This window comes from Tachysurus vachellii, chromosome 9 (assembly GCF_030014155.1).
Source record: "Tachysurus vachellii isolate PV-2020 chromosome 9, HZAU_Pvac_v1, whole genome shotgun sequence".
Taxonomy (NCBI): Eukaryota; Metazoa; Chordata; class Actinopteri; order Siluriformes; family Bagridae; genus Tachysurus; species Tachysurus vachellii.
Window position 1 is genome coordinate 6,874,265 of NC_083468.1, and position 21,552 is coordinate 6,895,816.

At 38.9% G+C, this 21,552-nt stretch overlaps 1 protein-coding gene across 4 annotated transcripts in view; it reads left to right on the forward strand.

Annotated features, from left to right (window-relative positions):
• Positions 1–21,552, forward strand: part of large2 (LARGE xylosyl- and glucuronyltransferase 2) — an 82,429-nt gene that overhangs the window by 27,398 nt on the left and 33,479 nt on the right. For 2 of the 4 annotated variants that reach the window (XM_060877504.1, XM_060877500.1), the window contains exon 1: positions 11,426–11,660. The exons of 1 other annotated variant lie outside the window; for it this stretch is intronic. The gene's annotated coding sequence lies outside the window, so the exon portion shown is untranslated. Of the gene's footprint in view, positions 1–11,425; positions 11,661–11,786; positions 12,083–21,552 lie in introns of those variants that run through there. One more of the 4 variants, XM_060877501.1, reaches the window with a different exon arrangement.

Sequence of the window (21,552 nt, forward strand, 5' to 3'; positions counted from 1 at the left end):
GTGTGCCCTGCGATGGGTTGGCACTCCGTCCAGGGTGTATCCTGCCTTGGTGCCCAATGACGCCTGAGATAGGCACAGGCTCCCCGTGACCCGAGGTAGTTCGGATAAGCGGTAGAAAATGAGTGAATGATAACCTTATCTATATACCTTATCTGGCTGGCATGGTGACTTAGTAGTTAGCAGGTTTGACTCGCACCTCAGAGGATGGGGGGGGTCAGAGTCTGATTGGAAGGTCATGGGTTTAAATCCCAGGCCAACCAAGCTGCCACTGCTGGGCCCCTGAGCAAGGCTCTTAACCCTCAATTGCTCAGTTGTATAAATTGAAATAAAAATTTAATTCACTCTGGATAAGGGTGTCTGCTAAATGCCAGATATGTAAATGCAAGATTCTGTAGTTTGCATGTTCTCCCTGTTCTTTGGGAGTTTCTTCCAGGTACTCTGGATTCCTCTCCCAGTCCAAAGACATGCACTGCAGGATGATATTTTAGGCATCTCTAAATTCTCCATAGTATGTGCGATATAGTCCAGGGTCAGCAGCCTTTCCAGGATGTCTCCTGCCTTGTGTAAGATAAACCGTACAGAAAATATATATGTATGTGCCTTAAATGGAACCATTAGTTGTTACTTCCTGTTAGCTGGAAGCTGGCTCAGCATCTCTGCGGGCTAGATGTATGTGTCTCAGTAGGTGCAGTGCAAAACACAGCACGATACAGCCACAAAGCATGCTCCAAGTGTGTCTGAAATCAACAATCCATTTACTCCATACCATTATACAAACTGCGCATGGTGACCATCCACTGTATGTGAAGCGTAATTTGCAGTTTGAAAGCTAGTTTAAGGTGTAGAAATGATCAAACACAGAGAGGTCAAAAAGCTCAGGACAAAAAAAAAGAAGAGGACACACGAGTACAATAATAAAGATCATGTTAATTATTAAATGGAGTTCTTCAATTAAACAAGTAAAGAGTGTGGACGGTGTTAATTACAACACATTTGATTCTTAATTGTTGTTAATTAAAAGACAGCTGCATACAGAATTTTAACTTTTGAGTTGAACTGAATTGAGTTAAAACTGTGTTTAATTAGTCTTGTGGTCCATTGTAAAGGTGTTCGGTGTATTGCTTTTCTTTTTCTAGATTTGAGGGAATGTTTGTATTTCTGATGAATGTGCTATCATTAGGGTTGCCAAATCTGCATAACAGAAGCACCTCAATTATTAAAAGACCCTGTTCTGATCTCATATTATTATAAACTTTATATCAGAATGAATAAAAACAAGAGATGCTGGCAGTTTAAAAGCAGATTTTGGTATTAAACAACACACCTGGTAACTCTGGCTCATGCAATACACATGGAGCTAATTCACATCTGGTAAAACATCCTGCTGCTAATTTCCCATTGTTTAGGACAATTAATGGAACAGACAATCAACCACACTTCTGATTTTCACTCCTCAGTTGTTCTTGAGTAGTCCTTTCTCAAATGCATATGTGTATGATTAACATGCAAAGGTATAGATATCCAAAAAGCTATTTTGTTCAGAATCTGGCCTAATTACCCCTGAAAACAGGCACAAACAGACCATGTAACTGTGAGGAATCTCAAAATCCATGTAATCCAAATCTCTGATCCTCCTGCTTGGTGGCAGTAGGAATTAGCAGAAGGCTTTAGAACTAATGCTAAAACAGCAAAACTTTCAGCAACTACATGCTCAAAATAAATAGACAACAAAAAATACAAAATGTGATGAATTTAGTGTTGCAACATTTACTAAATAGACAAAAGTCGTAGCCATGGACACCTGAACATCACGCCGATGTGTTAAAATATCTAACATGGCTGTAAATCAGGTCTCCACGTACAGAACCATATGGTTCAGGGGTGTCCAATCTTATTAGGTAAGGGCCGGTGTGGGTGCAGGTTTTCATTCCAACCAAGCAGAAGCCACACCTGAGTCTATTGAAAGCCAAGCTCAGCTGATTAACCAGGTGGAATAAAGTGCTTGATTGGTATGAAAAACCTAAGATAAGATTGGGCATGCCTGTTGTTGTGTATATTAGATAGATTTGATCATTAACTCATCAACTCCTTTTCTATTAAACCTGTAAAAGTTTCATAGAAGTATTTCCAGACAGTGTATATTTATTTCTTTGTGTCTAATGGTGCTAGTAAATTAGTCACATATACTGCCATCCATCATTTATTATTTATACAGAAGTACCTTAAACATGCAAGGTAGTCACTATGTCTTCATTTATATGTCTAAATATCTTAAAATAATTGTCGTCTTGGCGATATCGGTGATATATTTACTGGTGTTGTATATTGTGAAGGATCTGACTTTGAAAAGTAAAACATGTTTTCAACTCCATTAGAATAATGTGCTATAATCATTTGGTCACATCCAATAATCATCCCATGAAAGTCTTTGGTGATCTTGGTCACGGTAGAAGGGAGAAGCCTAAATGAGTGGCCTAAGTCATAATAGGGAGCAAAATACTGGTGACCGGGGGCAGGAATATAAGCCTTGGGCCCCTGATATGTTAATGCCCAGGGCTCTCCTTCATGGACTGTTTTCATTCTTTTGTATAATTATCCTTGTCAGTTACTCTTGAGTCTCCTTTCATCTTAGTGCCTAGAAACTCCCACACCTCTTTATGACACCCATGACGGTGTCTAGTTTAGAGCCACTGGAGATTTGTTTGTGTTTGAAGCATTATGAAAAGCAGGTGACGTTATTCATGTGCTGGTGCGCGAAAAGCTCTCTGTTCGCTTTAGTGACGTACTTCTGCACTGCACACTCCCACTCTAATGACTAAGCTTTTGGAATACTTCCTCATCCATGTGGCTGTGATGTGGACTTCTCTAAACATTCCTTTTTTAAAGATGACATAAACTCTGCCATGATCATCTTAAAGATCTACCTTACATTTAGATCAGGTTTTTTTGATGATTAACCTTAGGGCTTAGAGATCTATATTGTGACCCTAAAGCAGATCATCGGATATCTCCTTCAGAATGAATTATTTTAAACCATTACAAAATGCATGTCTGGAATAGTCTCTTTAGATCATGTGTGTTAAACATTTGTTTCTGCTCTGGCGTTATCACTTTTGCATGAAAAGTAAATTAAAAACCAAGCAGGAAGAGTAAGGAACTAAATACAACAGGTAATAAGGTATCTGGAAATATTAATACTGATTAATTAATCACAACAACAACAATAAACAAAATAGTGTGTGCCAACAGTGAGTGTTGAAGGGGCTGGCCTAGTTTTACCTTTATACAAGGAGAAGCTTGCTAGCTAATGATAAGATGAGTGTATTGATAGGCCATGAATGAGGAAGATTTTAACTTTTAGGTTTCTTGTTTTCATGCAGAATTCGTGTTAAATGATGCTCCTGGAAGGTAAGAATGAGTTCATAGATCATTGGGAATTCAAATATGTTTTAGGATTTAGGTGAGAATAACCTTATAAGACAGAACGTGTACAGTATGACTGAGCTGAAGGGTTTGACAGGAAAACAATGGGTTGGTGGGATTTTAACCACCATTTTCAAGCTAGCTGATCCATATTTTATTCTTAACCCAATCAGAGATCTGGACTGACCAGTACTGACCAGTACGTGCTATGGTAATAAAAATACCTAGCTGTTGCTCATTTTACCCTCTTTACCATGGTCATGATTCTGATAGATCCAGAGCTTATTCTCTAGAGCTTATTCTTGGAAGAACTTGGAATTCTCAGGTTGTTTGCTATAGGAAAGGGTGTGTCAGCTAATAGTGTTCCTTTTATGTAGGTCATAAAGAGTTTAACCTCAGTCTTAATTGATACATTCTACTCCTCTTTTGAGTGTGTGGGAATTTCTTAAGTAGCTCTCATGGGACCCATAAGGAAAAGTAAGAACAAAAGACTGACGCCTACTCGGAGTTTAACGACATAAGCATAGAAAATGACGTGTTTGTGGTGAAGACTTGCAAATGCTCCTGCTATCAGAGAAACATATCTAGTAATCACCTGTAGCTTCCAAGCTGAAGGTTTAGAAGTATGTTTACATTGGTAAAGCCACAATGATAGTTTTATTGCTTTTTCAGTATCTGTTTAAGGAGCATGGGATTGACAACACGGACTGCATCAAGGACTGCAAGTGTGGTCACTCCAAAGGGTAAAGTTCTCTAGACGTTCTCCCCAGTCTTAGAACTGGGGCGCCCTTGTTGGGCCTTGGAGCGAGACCCTTAACAATCAGCTGTTAGATAACGCTGATATCTGAGAAATCTGGTCTTGATAACGGCAATTACCAGTGTAAAAAATTCATCCACACTCATGGCAGGTGTGCTGTCTTTTTACAATCCAACAGCTTTTACATCCTTTCATAATAGAGAGTGCAGGAGGAAGCATGTGTTTAAACTCATTAATCAGTTGATTAATTGAATCCAAGAATCATTAGCATTGCTCGTATCAGGGGTCAAAACACAGGTAGACAACATCTAACGGGAAATCTTAACCATAGCCAGCATAATGAGGCCTGGAATTAAAGATAAAAATAACACCTTGAGTCTTTTCAATGAACAATGACACAACATGTTACACAAAGACAAATAATTCAAACACTAACACAGAACAGGTGAACACAGTTGGATTAGACGATAAATTTAAATGGTGACACTAAGATCCCATTAACATTTTAGAGATATACTATATTGCCAAAAGTATGTAGATACCTGACTATTGGCCAGGACCATTGTTGGACCCATCATTGCTCTCATTGCTCTCATAACATCATCCATTCTTCTAGAAAGGCTCTACACTAGATTTTGGCGCATGACTATGGGAATTTCTGCCCAATTGGAGAGGTGAGTTCAGGCACCGATCTTGGCCAAAAAGGCTTGTCAACATTCCAATTCCAATTTATCCTGAAGGTGTTCAGTGATTTAGGCTAATCCCCTTAGCTCTACTAAAGGCAAATCATAATTATACAGCATACAGAGGCATTCTAGCATGCTACCAACTTTGGCGGAAGGCGCACACGTGAATGTGATGGTCGAGCATCCATATACTTTTTGACCATTTAGTGTACATTTCTGGATTGCATTTTTTTCTTAGATTGGCAGTAGCATCATTGCTGCATTACTGAACAAACAAGCAATCGTCTGAGATGTCCCAAGTGGCAATAGCGATTCGCCACTGGGACAGATAAGCTAAACTTTCTGTGTGTCTCATTACGTAACACTGTGTTAGGTAATGGCTAGGCAATCATAGCACTGTGTCAGACTGTTTAGGTCTCTTAGCTGCCTTCTTTATTTGTAACACAAAAAGCCAGCTTTGTGCTTGGACTGCATTCTCCGACATATAAACCCGTCTGCCTAATGTATAAATGTAAATGTACTTTATTGCCGAAAAGTTTCTCTGACCTTCAAGGCCAGAATTTCCTATTCATCCACTGACCACATTTTAAGAGCTTGTTAATGGAGGCATCGACTTGCAGCAAACAGCTTTCCTTTACAGCTTCGAGTAACATTAAACAATATTGAAGCCTCTTAAACATCTACTGAAGCTTAAATTCTAGAAGGTCACACCATATATCTACTTAGAGAGTCGACAGGGTACAGAGAGATATTCTTTGTGTTATTTTAAAAGAGGATTCTGTATATTGTTGTCTTTTCCCTTCTACATCGAGAGATATCAACTGCTAAAGGGTGTTCTTTATCTTTCTTGATTTGCTAGGGCTATGACAGAAGGACACACAGTAGGGTATTGCGATTGAGGTGCAAAGGTCAGATCTATACATGTTTAGACATATGGGAAGGACGTTGGGAGGGAGTTAAGAAGAAAAAGTAATTTGGTTGTGTGACCTTTAATTTAATGGCAGTAAAGTGTGTATGAAGGGCAGTGGGAAAAAGAACACAGCTGATAACTTTCACTGCCTGCTGAATAGCTTCCTGTTTGCCTGTGCATACACATGAATGAGCACAAGTTGCCATGGGGATGGGAATGTGTGGCGCCGGGCACGTACTGTGTCCACTGATCTCGGGTCACTGATAATCTCACCCCAAACACAGTGACAACGTATTTAATAAAAGCCTCATTTACTAATTTTAAACCTCATTTCTTTCATCTTGCTTTATGATACAACAGTGATTGCAGTAGTGAATAGTGAATAGTGAAACAATAATGGGAGATTAAAACTGAGATTCAAGTGGGTGTGAGGGTGTGTTTGGGTGTGTGTATACACAATGGTGATGATCCAGACGTCACTTATTCATTAAAATGCACATGTGAACTCACCCTAAACAACATTAGTCTCATTGGAATTAGCATAAATTCAGCAGTGGTGTGTGTGTGTGTGTGTGTGTGTGTGTGTGTGTGTGTGTGTGTATACACAATGGTGATGATCCAGACATCACTTATTCTTTAAAATGCACATGTGAACTCACCCTAAACAACATTAGTCTCATTGGAATTAGCAAAAATTCAGCAGTGGTGTGTGTGTGTGTGTGTGTGTGTGTATACACAATGGTGATGATCCAGACATCACTTATTCTTTAAAATGCACATGTGAACTCACCCTAAACAACATTAGTCTCATTGGAATTAGCAAAAATTCAGCAGTGGTGTGTGTGTATACACAATGGTGATGATCCAGACATCACTTATTCTTTAAAATGCACATGTGAACTCACCCTAAACAACATTAGTCTCATTGGAATTAGCAAAAATTCAGCAGTGGTGTGTGTGTGTGTGTGTGTGTGTGTGTGTGTGTGTGTGTGTATACACAATGGTGATGATCCAGACATCACTTATTCTTTAAAATGCACATGTGAACTCACCCTAAACAACATTAGTCTCATTGGAATTAGCAAAAATTCAGCAGTGGTGTGTGTGTGTGTGTGTGTGTGTGTGTGTGTGTGTGTGTGTGTGTGTGTGTGTGTGTCCGTGTGTGGCCATGTCAAAGGGACATAAGAGGTTACTGCTTAGCATTAAACAAGTAAATAAGTTAACCGTTTTCAGTTGAAGTGTTTGCATGTGTATGTGAGAGAGATGCCAATCCTCTTTCTCTGGAGCTAAAAGATATCTTCACACACTCCTTTGACTTCAACCCAAAATGAACGTTTCCTTTTCTCAGTGTTAGGATATTCAAGGTTTTAAAACACTTCTCATGGTTTTGAGTTTGCGAGGTGCCACTTGCTTTTGCCACTGTGTTTGTGTTGTGTTTACGAGAGCAGAGGGCTGCACCGTGTGAGGCGTCACTTTCACACAATCCGGAAAGGTCTGGCAAGCAATGCTGTGGAAATGTGGATAGCCAGCTGCTGTAAATCCCAGGAGTGTAGGAAGACTGTGTGTGTGTGTGTGTGTGTGTGTGTGTGTGTGTGTGTGTGTGTGTGTGTGTGTGTGTGTGGGTGGAGCTTAAACAGGTGCTGGTGAAACTCAATCCTCACTACATAACACCATATACCTCTACACTCCCTCTCTCTCTCTCTCTCTCTCTCTCTCTCGCTCTCTCTCATTCTCTCACTCTCTCTTTCCCTGGAGCCCTTCAGAACAGGAGTAGCTCTCTGTCTGCCCCCACAGCCTATTATTCCAGCCACTGTTGTGATCTTTAACCCCTTTAACAGGGGAAGAACAAAGGGTTCTAACCTATAAGGTCTCAGTTTGGCTGGGGCTTTATCTGAGGCAGACAGTAAAAATAAGCAGCATGAAATACCAGGACAGAGAATGTGCCAGTGTCAACTTATTAGTATCAGAATCATCTTTGACAGTAGATTTAAAAAAAAACCAAAAAAAAAAAAAACCTTGTCCACAGCAATGTGGACAAAATAAGAACCAGTAGAATTTGTCTGTGTGCTTCCTTCTACATAAACAGCGTGATATATTTCATATTCAGCATCTGACCATGATAGTATTAAAGAAGCCATTAAAATTGCAGAAAAAGTTAAGGATCTTATTGTTTACTTCCTAACCTGTGCACATAATTTAAAGACATCACATTTCTACGGTGGCCGAGAAGTGCAAAACAAATTAACAAAACACTAACAAATCCGAAAACACATTAACAAATCCGAAAACAAATGAACAAATCTGAAAACAAATGAACAAATCAGAAAACAAATGAACAAATCAGAAAAATCTGAAAAATTTGTTTTTGGATTTGTTAATGTGTTTTTGGATTTGTTAATGTGTTTTCGGATTTGTTAATTTGTTTTGCACTTCTCGGCCACCGTAGATTTGCTGTGTTTTTAAGGTCGTCCTTTGCTGATACCCAGGTTCAAATCCAATGCTTGAAAATATATTTGCATTATTTTACACATTTTCTTATATTTGTAAAAATGAATTAATTCTAACAGATTTACAGTAAACCAATGCATAATATATGAGCATCTTTATAGCAATTAAACTGTAACTGTAATATTTCAACACGGTTACAGTTGCTTAATTACTTCACAGTGGCCAAATAATTAATTTCATTTATTTATTTTTTTATTTTTGCTATGTTGATAGTGTGACAATTTTTGTTCAATTTAGTTCAAAGTTTTGATAGATGAAATGAACATTCTAAATAACCACTGAACACCTTCAGACTGCAAACATGATACTGTAGCAAGTACAATCTTGAATATATATATATATATATATATATATATATATATATATATATATATATATATATATATTGGATAAATGATCTAATATTAATCATTATAAAACGAATCTAAGATTATTAACCCTAATTCTAGACATCGGTTACTATCAATTATACAGTTATAAATTAAATATTTGAAACCAATTACTGATACATATTCAATGAACAGATATTAACATATTGTAAATAGGTCCAAATCTATATTTTTTTATGGAAACCTTGCCAGAAAGCTTTAAAGTGCATATGACTGTGACTAGAGGTGTGCACCAAGACTAGGATCCCACAGGATGCAGTTTTTTAAGGAGATTCATACTTGAACATGCTGTCAGATATAAAGCATATCCTAATAAATACATACGCATAGATTCATAGAAATATATATACTCCATGGTCAGAAGTTTTGTAGACACCTGACCATCACATCCATATGTGTTTTCCAGAGTGTAATGAAGAGGCTGTAGAATCCATATGTGAAACAGCACGTTAATAAATAATCCAGGTAAACGATCCAATTCGTCAAGCAAAGATCCAGAACAATGAAAATACAGGCAGAGAGTCATAAACCAGGGAAAGCAGTCAGCATAGCGAACAACAAAGAGTGAGGCTCATACACAGAAAAGCTAGAAACAAACAACAGCTTGGTATGCAGAGGTTAATCAGCAATACTACACACTAGACTGTTGTCGTGGTCGTGGTATATGTCATCAAAATTTCGGAAGTAAAATAAGGAAATGCATAATGGCAAGCAGGAAGTGTTAGAATTTAGGTGATGGTTCTCTTCGACGTGCAGGACGGTGTTCAGTCGGGTTGGCTGTTACACAGAGTTAATCCCTCTTTGCTGCTATGATAATCTCTACTCCTCTAAGAAAAAAAGACTTTCCACTAGATTTTGGAGCGTAAGTAAGATGAGGTCAGGGCTCCGTACAGACCACATAAGATTTTCCAGTCTTTCATGGATCTTGCTTTGTGCACAGGGGCATTGTCATGAAGGTTAAGGTTTGAGATTTTTAGTCTGCTTTCACACTTTTGGAGTTGTAATGTACTTTTTTTTTTTTTTTAAAAGAAGAAGAAACAAAGGGGGGCACGGTGGCTTAGTGGATAGCACGTTCGCCTCACACCTCCAGGGTCGGGCTTCGATTCCCGCCTCCACCTTGTGTGTGTGTGGAGTTTGCATGTTCTCCCCGTGCCTCGGGGGTTTCCTCCGGGTACTCCGGTTTCCTCCCCCGGTCCAAAGACATGCATGGTAGGTTGATTGGCATCTCTGGGAAATTGTCCCTAGTGTGTGAGTGCGTGAGTGAATGAGAGTGTGTGTGTGCCCTGCGATGGGTTGGCACTCCAGGGTGGCAGTGTGTGTGTGTGTGTGTGTGTGTGTGTGTGTGTGTGTGTGTGTGTTCATTTAAGCACTACTGGTTGTCTGTGTAGATAAGAGGAACATGAGACGAGCTGTCAGTCTCTGTGCTAACAGCCTAATGAGTGCCGAAGGATCCTGAATGACAAAGGCTCGTTTGCTGCCTGATAGGAATGCTTGATTATAGCATGGAGCATCAGCAAAGCGACCTAATGTTTACCGTTTGCTCCATCTTACTGTGACTTTTACACACTCATACGAAGGAGAGCTGCTGGGTCATTTATCCACTGAATTCTGGAGTTAGACTTTGCACTCTGGCTGTGTTTGCTGTCTTTTGTCATGCGACTGTAGTTATTTAAGGCGACAACTACATTCACACCCTGACGAATCCGACTATATCTCTTTCCTTCTTTTCGGTTCTTTGTTCCTTTTGATTCTGCCAAACATGTTTTGGTGGTCTGGGATAATGTGGTAAATGTTGCTGCAAGCCAAAAAACATTCCCTCTACCATGTCATGATTTTGTGATTATAAAAAATCGAGCGAACACTGCGATAATAGGAGGAGCTTGAAATCTTTTCATAATGACAAATTTGCTGCAGATTTGGGCCAAGACGAGTCATATTATCATAATCGTGTTCAGCTAAAGCCTTCTTGAATCCATGTTAGTTTGAGTAGTTTTCCACAAAATAAGCACAAAAAAAAGCTGCAGTTTTTCAAGCATTTTTGGCCACGACAATCAATCAAAAAACCTCCATGAAATCAAAAAGGACTTGAATAAAGTCTACAGCATTATATGCACCAATTACCTAACCTTCCTTCCTAACGTGTGCCTAACATTAATTGTATATTGCAGATTGCTTCTTATAATGTACAGTCTACGATTTAGATAAACAGTATAGGTATCTAATGTATTTTATTTTGTGCCAGGATGTCATCAGGCATTGAGGAAGTTTCTGTACATCTTCGTGCTCTAGTGAGACAGACATAAGGCTTATAAATTTAGTCTGTAATCAGAGACCGGCTGTGAAAATGTCCTTGATGCTTCTAGAGTCGGAATAATCTTTAAATGCGTTTTTTTCTCCCCCTAATTTTTTCACTGTGGGCTTGAACCAGATTTATGCTCAGGTCAGAAAGTAGAGAAAGTAAGAAGAGGAAAGAGCATAAAGGCAGTTCATTTCACCACCTTGGAAGGGTGTGTGTGCCCCCAGAGGAAGGGATGAAGGTTCTTTTCTGTTCTGGCGAAGTCAGCAACAATGAAAAGCGAAGTAGAGAGGGAATATCAAGAAGGAGCGAGAGAAGGAAGCGAGGAGAGGTGAAAGAGGAGCCTTTGATCCTACGGCGAGACACAAACCTGCCAAGGCATGCTTGCTGGAGAGTGAAGGGGAGTGGGAGGAGTGTGCTCACACTGACACACTCACACACCCACTCACACACACACACACACACACACACACACACACACAAACACACACAAAGCTAGGAAAGTTCAAAGTTTGCTAGTGGCAAATCGCATTGACTCGCCGTCTCTGCAGGTTAGTCCAGAGTTTCATTCAGCTGTCAGTGAGCTTGTCAAGGAACTTGAGCGAACAGGAAAGAATAAGAAAGAAAAAGAGGAACTAACTAAAGAAGAAGAAGAAAAAAGAAAGCAATCTGGAATTGGCACTGTATAGAGGTACAGATTACTATGTCCTTTCTCTTTTTTCTCTTCTTTGAAAGCAACCTTTGTGTATCTCTCTCTCTCTCTCTCTCTCTCTCTCTCTCTCTCTCTCTCCCTTCCTCCTCTCTCTCTCTTCCGCAGTAATATGATCCTCTGATCCAGGGATAGACTGAGTCCCACTTTCAACACTCATCCCTTCAGTCTGAATGCAGTGTGTACCTTGTGCAGGCAGCGCATGTTAGAACTGCGTAGGTGTGCTTAGCGTTGGTAGACGTCAGTATGTCACTGTGACACCGTCTATATAGAAATAACACCGTAATTGGATTCTTAAAGGTGAAGAATAGGAATAAAAGTTCCAGAAGGTTCTTGGTTCAAATACCAGGATTGCTGGAGACTGACTCGACTGATAGATGCTTGTATCGGTTTCTGCCTCACATGTAAGTCATTTTGTATATATAAAACATTACGCCAATAAAAACATGAATGCATGAATGAACATCAATGTGATTATATATAAGAAAATATATTTTTTTAATCATCTCAAAAGAATAGTATTGTAGTGCTGTTATAAAATTCTAGGGGTGCATCAGTACAGATACAGGTTTGAGTATGAGAGCAATTCAAATATGCGAGCACTGAGACATGTATGCTTTCTTTCTGCAGCACATTGCACGATTTAGTTATTTGTTCGGGGGGGCATGGTGGCTTAGTGGTTAGCACGTTTGCCTCACACCTCCAGGGTCGGGGTTCGATTCCCGCCTCCACCTTGTGTGTGTGTGGAGTTTGCATGTTCTCCCCGTGCCTCGGGGTTTCCTCCGGGTACTCCGGTTTCCTCCCCCGGTCCAAAGACATGCATGGTAGGTTGATTGGCATCTCCGGAAAATTGTCCCTAGTGTGTGAGTGCGTGAGTGAATGAGAGTGTGTGTGTGCCCTGCGATGGGTTGGCACTCCGTCCAGGGTGTATCCTGCCTTGATGCCCAATGACGCCTGAGAGGTTATTTGTTATTTGTTTATAGAAGTTATTTGTTTGTTTGGCTGCTCGTTGGTTTAAAACCACATTCACTGATATGACAGAAGAAGTGAATAACATTGAACTTGTTAAAATGGCACCTGCAAGCGGAGGGATATATTAAATAGCAAGTGAGTACTCAGTTCTCAAGGTTGATGTGCTGGAAGCAGGAAAAATGGGCGTAAGCGTAAGGATCTAAGCGACTTGATGCCAATGATGCCAATGATGTGGCTAGAGTATATCCTAAAGTACTAGAGCTTTGTTTTCCTTCACTTTTCTTTTTCATAGCAAGGACAAATGTCTGAAATGGTTTTACTTCAATAGCTTTCCAATTGGCTTTTCTTCAGTTGGCTTAAGTGGTTAAGGCTTTGGGTTGTGGATCAGGGTTCAAGCCCCAGTACTGCCAAGCTGCCACTGTTGGGCCCTTAACCTTCTCTGCTCCAGAAGCGCTGTATCATGGCTTCCAAAATTGGGGTATGCAAAGAAAAAATGTTACTATTCTGTAATGTATATGTGACAAAATAAGGCTTTTATTCTATTTTATTTTTATTTTAAACATTCATGCGAGATTGTCCTTAGTTTTGATAGCAAAAATAAAAATTTTCTTACATGTGCAAATGTTAATAAATCCTAAACACCAAGCATGTTCATGGCATGAATTATTTACATTGAGTGACAATTACAAAACTCCCTAAAAGGCAAAACTTCCAGAGTGTAAAAATGACAACTAACCAGCACTAAATCTTCTAGTAATGCAGCTTTGCCATTGCAGCTCTGTAGCTATTTATTGAATCGCCAGTCTAATTTGACATCATGTATGGAATAGTGTTTGATAATTTTTATTAAAATAAGGATTGAGTTTCCTGAAGGATTCATTAAATTCTTATTACATGAAATGAAGCCCAAAATACAATCCATATTAAAATTTGCAGTAATTCGTAACTCGATTTGAAACTTGTCAATCAAAGTTCAAATTACCGCGTATGCATATGTAGATATACACAATCTCAGAGTCTCTCGAAGCATATAAACATTTTTTCAGAACTAACCGGATTGTCGAAAAAACCACGTTTCTTGTGTAAACGCTCCTGTATCCAACTCGATAAATGGCAGCCAGTCTACAGGAGTGTACATGCACGGAATTGCGGTGAGCAATCCGTACTGCAAACTTCACAATTCAGGAGTTAGTTAGTTGCGAGCTATGCATACAGAAGATATTAGACAATCTGTTGGCTGTGAGTATCCTAGAGACCCATTCTAAATAGTTTCCATTTATACATGAGCTTTTATACGCTAACTATCCACTCACTGTATACTGTTAATTTTGTAACAGGTTAACAGTTTGAGGCAACGATATTTGAACACTGTCTGTATTCATTATGCCTTACACCCACATGAAGTCCTTGAGAAAATCTGAAAAAGGAACAGTGTCTGGATATATTTTGCTGCAGAGAGTAGCAAAGGCATGGTGTATAAGTTAGAGGTGTATATTGGACTCTTGGGAGTGGGCAGATTTTGGATGGTAGCAGGTGGTGAAGATATGGCAGATATGATGTTATGGGACAAAAGAGAGATAATAAATTTCTCAGAATTGGGGGAAGACAAAACTCGGAATCACGACATTTTGGAGCTACAAAGTGTGGACTAAATTATGTCTGTTCACCTTTTTTCAGCATCAAACTAGTCTTTTGTTACTAGCCATGTAACTGTGTAGGTTTATTTTCGCAATACGGCTAACTGTTTAATCAATGGTATAGATTTAAGGTACAGGTTACGACCTTTAGTGTACACAGCATTATTCCAGGCATTGCATGTTTATTGGCTGGGTTTGGAAATACAACATACAGATAACTGTACTGATCATCAGATTATTGTAAAGGTTCGTTACTGCTGAGACCGGATGATTTTTTACAACAAAACCTTTTGACCAATTTTAATCCTTTGAATTTTATTTCAACCCCTTTTACCAATTTTTACACTGCTGTTCTATTAAAAATGGTGGAATGGAAATAGACTTATTGGGCATTTTCAATAAGTATAAAAAATAAAATTCATTATTTTATGGCCACAAGTCTGATATAAAATGAGTCAGGACACTTGGCTTTCAGTGTGAGTCGTGTGGTTGTAGATAATACCTTCAAATAGATGAAGTTAGATGTTTATGAACAAGCGCCTGGGGCAGTTCGGCTCATTTGATATCAGCATTTACTTTAAAGGTAGAAACATTTGTATGAATTTATTCCCCATATTAGGCAACATAAACACAGAAATACTTACGAACTACAAAGCCCTGAGTGTCTATTTTAATGTGAGCCATTTATCACCACTATGGAGTGTGACCTGATAAAGACATTCTGAACATGGGCACAACAAAAACAGGCATACATTCCATTTTTAGGCTGATAAAAAGAGTTAGCCCAATTTATTTGTTTAATTCTTTGAAGCCAAGAAGAATTGTGCTCTGCTACAGTATTTTACAGCTAAAATACTGAAATATAGACTTTTGTAAAGCTAATTATTTCTTATTATTATATTAATTATTTCTGTTTGTTAATTACTCAATCAAAACAAATCAAACAAAAGCACCACCAAAAGGAGGAAAGTTTAACTGCAACGAAACAAGGATTCTTAATCACGTTAAAGACGCACTTTCGTCCTCTAGCGGTTATACAAACATCTTTTTTTATGAATATTTGAATGTTAAAATGATTCAGAGGGAACATCACTGTCTAGTCTGTTGAAGTGAAGAACTAGATGCGGTTTGAGGCAGATTACAACATTCTCGTAGCTTCACTACAACTGCCAGATACCACTGAAGCGACTATATTTTGGGTGATATTGTGATCTTTTGTCTACTCACTCATTTTCAAACCAAATCAAATGTTTATTCAGGTTACTTTAAAGGTATTTAGAGCTATATATTCCTCTTTGTATGACTATAATGAAGGAATGTATTCCTGCCGTCAGTTCTTCCAGTGTTATGATTAACGACATTAAAGCAAGTTCCCAGCAGCTCTTGACAAAGTATGTCGTTTATTTAGCATAATATGCACCTTGCTTCATAGTTGGCGTTTAGCCAATTAGCCATTTATTATGGTTAGTATATAAAAAAGGCAGCCCTTGCAACTTAGAGCTGGCAGGCAATCTTCTTTGCTCAAGGCGCTGAAAAACGGTGTGGTTTCGCTGCGAATCTCGGCCGCCATTATGACTTGTTCTAGTTGTAGATTTTCCTGAGAGTTATGGCGCTACAGATTGATGCTCCTGTCTTCTGTTTAAGGAGAAAGTTGCATCTAACAGTTGCGACTGAAGCCAGTGCTTAATTCTGTAGGATCTTGATGCTCGCAGCACTTTCAAAGTGCCAATTGTTTTAAGACACAGTGCTAAATCTTTTCTCTATTTTCACACTCTCTGGCTTCTTTCTCTTTATCAGCCTTTATCTCCAAGCCACGGTGGTGGTTTATGATGACTGAGACTCTAAGGAACGAAATAAACCACTTTGGGTTTGTCAAGAAAGTCGAGAAGGGGATTAGCTTGCTTCAAGGCCTCAAAGGGATGTCTCAAAGGAAGGAAGGAAGGATGGAAGGAAGTGTTGAGAAAGAAAGAGATGTATATAGCTAGATACTAGGTGGTTTTGAAGATTAAAACCTTTTAATGCACAGTGTACCATACGTGTAGGCATGCATACTCACTGACTCCCAATGACTGATATTCTAAAATCCTGTGTGGTAAAATCCTGTGAAGAGCTATTCTCATTGGTTGTCAGTTTTCTCTGTTGGCTTAAAGATGAAAAAGACATCTTTTCTATCCGACCTCATAGCATGGTGCAGTGAATTAACTGTGAACCAGATAATGGATTTGTTGATTCCAGTAACTTGAGTGCTGAATTTGGTTTCACTTCCTGCCTGGTACTGTACCAAGCGTATCAAACAGGGACATGTCTGTAAAGCTAGTACTAGCAGTTTTCATTATAGTGACTTCATATCTATGACTTATGACTTATATGAATTTACACAGAGTGTGTAGGATATTTTCCCCCAATTACATAGAACTCATTACATTCTTGATCAGTCCTAGCTAGCAAGACATGCTGGAATTGAATGCCCTTAAAGTCAACTAATTCTAACAAACTCAAATTCTGTTCTTTTTATTTTAGACTTTTACTGTTTACTGCAGTGTTACTCATTGCGCAGCTCGCGAACCTCCTGCGGCTCGCCAAGCTTTAATATGCGGCTCGCATGGCAGTAAATAATACGATGATATGATCATGTGGTTAAAATTTATTTTTCATTTAAATAACATTAAAAACAATCAGGGAAGCATAGAAAAACAAATGTGCTCTATTACAAATAATAATATATTTATATATATTATTTGACTCGTCACTGACTCACTGCGTTCTGCGCAATAGCCAGTTTTTGGCGGCCTGCCAGAAGCTAGTTTGTGTTTCATGCTAGTTAATAACTTGTGTTTACTGTACACAAAAAATGGATCGATTTCTTATCAAACAATCCCGCGCACAAAATGAACAGCAACAAAGCAATGTGACAGTGACAAAAGAGGTAACTGATGGGGAGCATGCATCATCCGCAACTCGAATAATTATTGTATTGCAATATTGTACATTGTATTTAAGCAGATAAGCTATTTAAGACTGAATAACTTGGCATACTTTGCGGTGAAAGTGGCTCTCCTATTGACTTTGTCCTATCAGTGTGGCTCACATGAAAAAATAGTGAAGACCACTGGTTTAATGTATTAACCTAAACTATTGCCATTTATCTCTAAACGAAGGGGTTCTTAAAAAAAAAAAAAACGAATAGTGTGCTAGAGAATGCACAACAGCATAAATGTGCCAGGGAACCATGTTTGCTGAGACTGTAGAACAAGACCTGCCCCTGGGGGTGGGACATGTACATACTAGAGAGCATTTAATGGAATGATCACAAAACTAGGTCTGGATGAGTTGTCAAAAAAAAAACAACAACAACAAATATTTCAAAAGGGACAAATAAAAGAAAAAACACCACCACCAGTACATTTGGTGCCACATCAAACAAAAGCTATTTTAATATTTGGATATATTTATTGTCTCACCCATGTGAATCCCATGGATCCAAATCCAAACTGTTCACTACACAAGATATATCCTAATGTCAGCACACAAAATTTGGCAGTCTGCCCTTCTGGATATTTTCTGTATTTGTATAAGGTTTGTATGAAAAGTGTTGGCACATTTACCTGCATTTGCATCGGTTACCACCATTACTACAAACTGGCCCTGTTTCAGTTCAGTAGTTCGCATGTGTGTACAAGGTGTGTACTTGAAATCTGGCCAAACAAAGTGACCTTCGGAGATATTTGTTCTTGTGCGGTCTTGTAAATGAAACTCAGACCCTGTGGAAAAAAAAACTACATTGGCTGAATCTTCTCAAAGTAGAACACAAAGCTGTAATTGTAATGTGCTTAGAATCACAATACTACGATACGTAAATATAGCAAGATATATCGTGTTATTGGTTACTGGTGTATGACTAGCAGGAAGCAAATCCGATTTATTTTCTCCTTAAGCCTTAGTCAACTTCAAAACCTAACTGGTAAACCACTATGCGGTATGCAGTGCATTTTCTGCTTAAGTTGGTGTGTGTGTATGAGAGTGTGTGTTGCTAGGTCAGCAAGGTGATTATGTCTTAATCAGAGAGATCTCGTCTCCGATTATATGCACAGTTGAAAAGCCTCTCATTTTAAAAGGGCATGGCTGCTCCGCAGTAACGCTACTCCAGTGCGTGGCGATTATGCAGTCCCATCTTAATCACATTACCGTCCTTTCCAGGGAAGTTTGATTGACAGCTGTATTTTGCAGGATTGTATCACAGGTTCACAGGTTTGGTCACTCTTGGAAAGTGAAGATGTCTCTAGCACTAGCCAATGGGATTGATTTGTGGAACACAACATGTACAGCCACACAAAACGGTACATTTTTGGCAACATCATACACACTTACTGCTCGTTTTGGGCTTCATCATGGCTAAATTTAGACTTGATGTATTATTTCTGTCTTGTATTATTTCCTTCAAACAATACCTCAATTCAAGATGTGTTCTTATTATTTCTTCATCAGAGCTAATTATGAGGAAGAAAGATAATCAGTTGTGCTTTTATATCTGATCACCAGTATATTAGAGCGTGTACATGTTATATAGGAGTCCGCTTTTTACTCTTTTAAATTTTATCGTCAAATAATTTGGCTTCTGGGGGGCACGGTGGCTTAGTGGTTAGCACGTTCGCCTCACACCTCCAGGGTTGGGGGTTCGATTCCCACCTCCACCTTGTGTGTGTGGAGTTTGCATGTTCTCCCCGTGCCTCGGGGTTTCCTCCGGGTACTCCGGTTTCCTCCCCCGGTCCAAAGACATGCATGGTAGGTTGATTGGCATCTCTGGAAAATTGTCCCTAGTGTATGATTGTGTAAGTGAATGAGAGTGTGTGTGTGCCCTACGATGGGTTGGCACTCCGTCCAGGGTGTATCCTGCCTTGATGCCCGATGAAGCCTGAGGTAGTTCGGATAAGCGGTAGAAAATAAATGTATGAATGAATGAATATTTGTTCTCATACATTAGAGAAATTGGGATGTTACTCTTAATGTTCCATGTTTTAACTCATTTTTCAGCGATAGTATCTTTTCAATTTTCAGCCTAAATTAAAATGTGTCGTTTAGAGCTGAACAAAACGGAAAATACGTACGGCGGAACAAAAGGCTGCATGCTCAGGGCTTTGAAGTTTTATATACACCTCCCATACAGATAATATGAGTGTTGGCTGTAAACGTTGCTGAGGCCTCTGTACATCCATATTTCACATCCACAGCCCTTTTTACTTCCTCTCTCTCTGTCTGTTAGTTTTGCTTTACTAGAGCTTTTATCCCAGCGGACTGTAAGCGTTTTGTTTTGTTGCTGGTTCGACAAAAGATCCTCATTAAAGCTACCCAGCTCGCCTTATATCCTCCCTCTGCCTTTCTGTCTCTCTCATTCTGTCTTTTTATGCGTGCTTGGGGCGAAGATAAACTGTCACCTCCCAAAAACCTGCACCTTTTGAGGCGTTCTGCAAAAAAATTTCAAAGTGAGCAAGATTGCACATGGGCTCTGGGCTGAGTCAGTGCTTATGACTGTTGATATGTCAAGCTACCTAAAGCAATAATTAACGTGGATGTAAACATGAAGAGGCGGCATGCGGTCAGACTTCGAGTGTAGGCGTGATCCTGGCGCCGTTCGATCTCATCAGAGAGAAGTTGGATGGAGTGCAGATGAAAGATGGCAGGCAGGTGAGGTTTATGCGGCATGGGGATATTAGAAAGACTTAAAAGCTGCAGCATAAATGGAACAAATGGACGCCATGAGATTTTGCACAGCTTTTTTTTATCTTGTTCTCTGTTGAGTCTTACCAAGAGTAGTAATTTTGCCATCGCATAAATTAACAAAAAAGTCAAGTAAACTATGATATTCGGAGCAGCTTGCCATAAATAAAAAAAAAAATTGATTTTAAAATGTTTTTAAAAAGATTTTCTGGAGATTTTGGCCAAGATGCATCGTGTAACATTATGACAACATGCATTCAGCCAAAAGTCTATTTGATTTACATGCACTGAACATATGTACAACTGTAATTGAAAGTAATTATTTACATGTTTTTACTGGTAGGAGTTTAAAAGAAGAGTCCCGTGTTTGCAAATTCACCAATTCAAGTAGATTTCTGTAGAAGAAACAAACAAACAAACAAAAAAAAAAAACAGCAAGCCAGATCTCAAAAAAAGCAACAGAATCAAGCATTTTTAAAATTGTATAACGACAGACAGGAAGTAGAGTACAACAGTAATATGTTTAACATGACTAATTTGTTTTTTTTTATTACCTTAGTATTCTCTAGCTAGAAGTAAAACACAACAATGCTTTGATTAAAAAAAACAGACAGTGAGCTACGTTACCTCCTGACGCAAAGCAAAGTCACTGTTAAAGCCCCAAAGTTGTTTATTTTGCTATAAAAATGTTTAACACCATGAAATTTTTTCCTCCGATCCTTCCATTCGTATATCACAGCACTAACAATTTGCCAGCAAATAAAATCGTTTATCAATTAAAGAAAGTCACCTATACTTTCACCCTTCCGTTTATTAGTAGATTTAATGTCTAGGAGCAGCAATGAATCAAGTTTATTCCTGCTATTATTATGTTAAAGCAGCTATAAACAGTCATTCTCTCAACAGCCACTCTTTTTCTTCCTTTCCCATAAAGTTAATTTCAGCTTGTCATGTTACGTAGAAACCGCAAAGCACAGCGTTTTTCCTGGGGTTAAAACTATCAAAGTGAGAGCTTTACATCTGACTGTTACAAAGCACAAACTCTGGAGAGTTATTTACTCAAATTGATAAATATATGTTTCCATGCAGAAAACGTCCACGTATCAACGATTACACACGTTAAATCCGTTAAACATGTTTATGAGGACTTTTTACACGGAGCATGTAATACACAAACAACAGAGGCAGCTGTGTGTTCAAGGCGAGAGTCGACGCACTTAGATACATTTAAATCAACAATACAAGCTGTACTGTAGAGCTTCTAAATATTACAGGGACAAAGCGAGACTATAATAACAATTGAAGAAATAGATGATGACAATGAATAGGGGTGTGGACAGAGCAGAGCAGGAGCGAGGTAAACTAGCGAAACAGGAAGTACATAATAGATCTATGTGACCATTGGATACTTTGCTAAAGCTATGGCTTTAGTAGTGAAATAGTCAGTTCTCAGTTATCCAGTCTGAAAATATGTCATGACTCATTAGGCTGAACCAACAACCCTGTTTCTTTTGTCATCTGAAATGAATTAAAGACCCCAGGAACTGAAA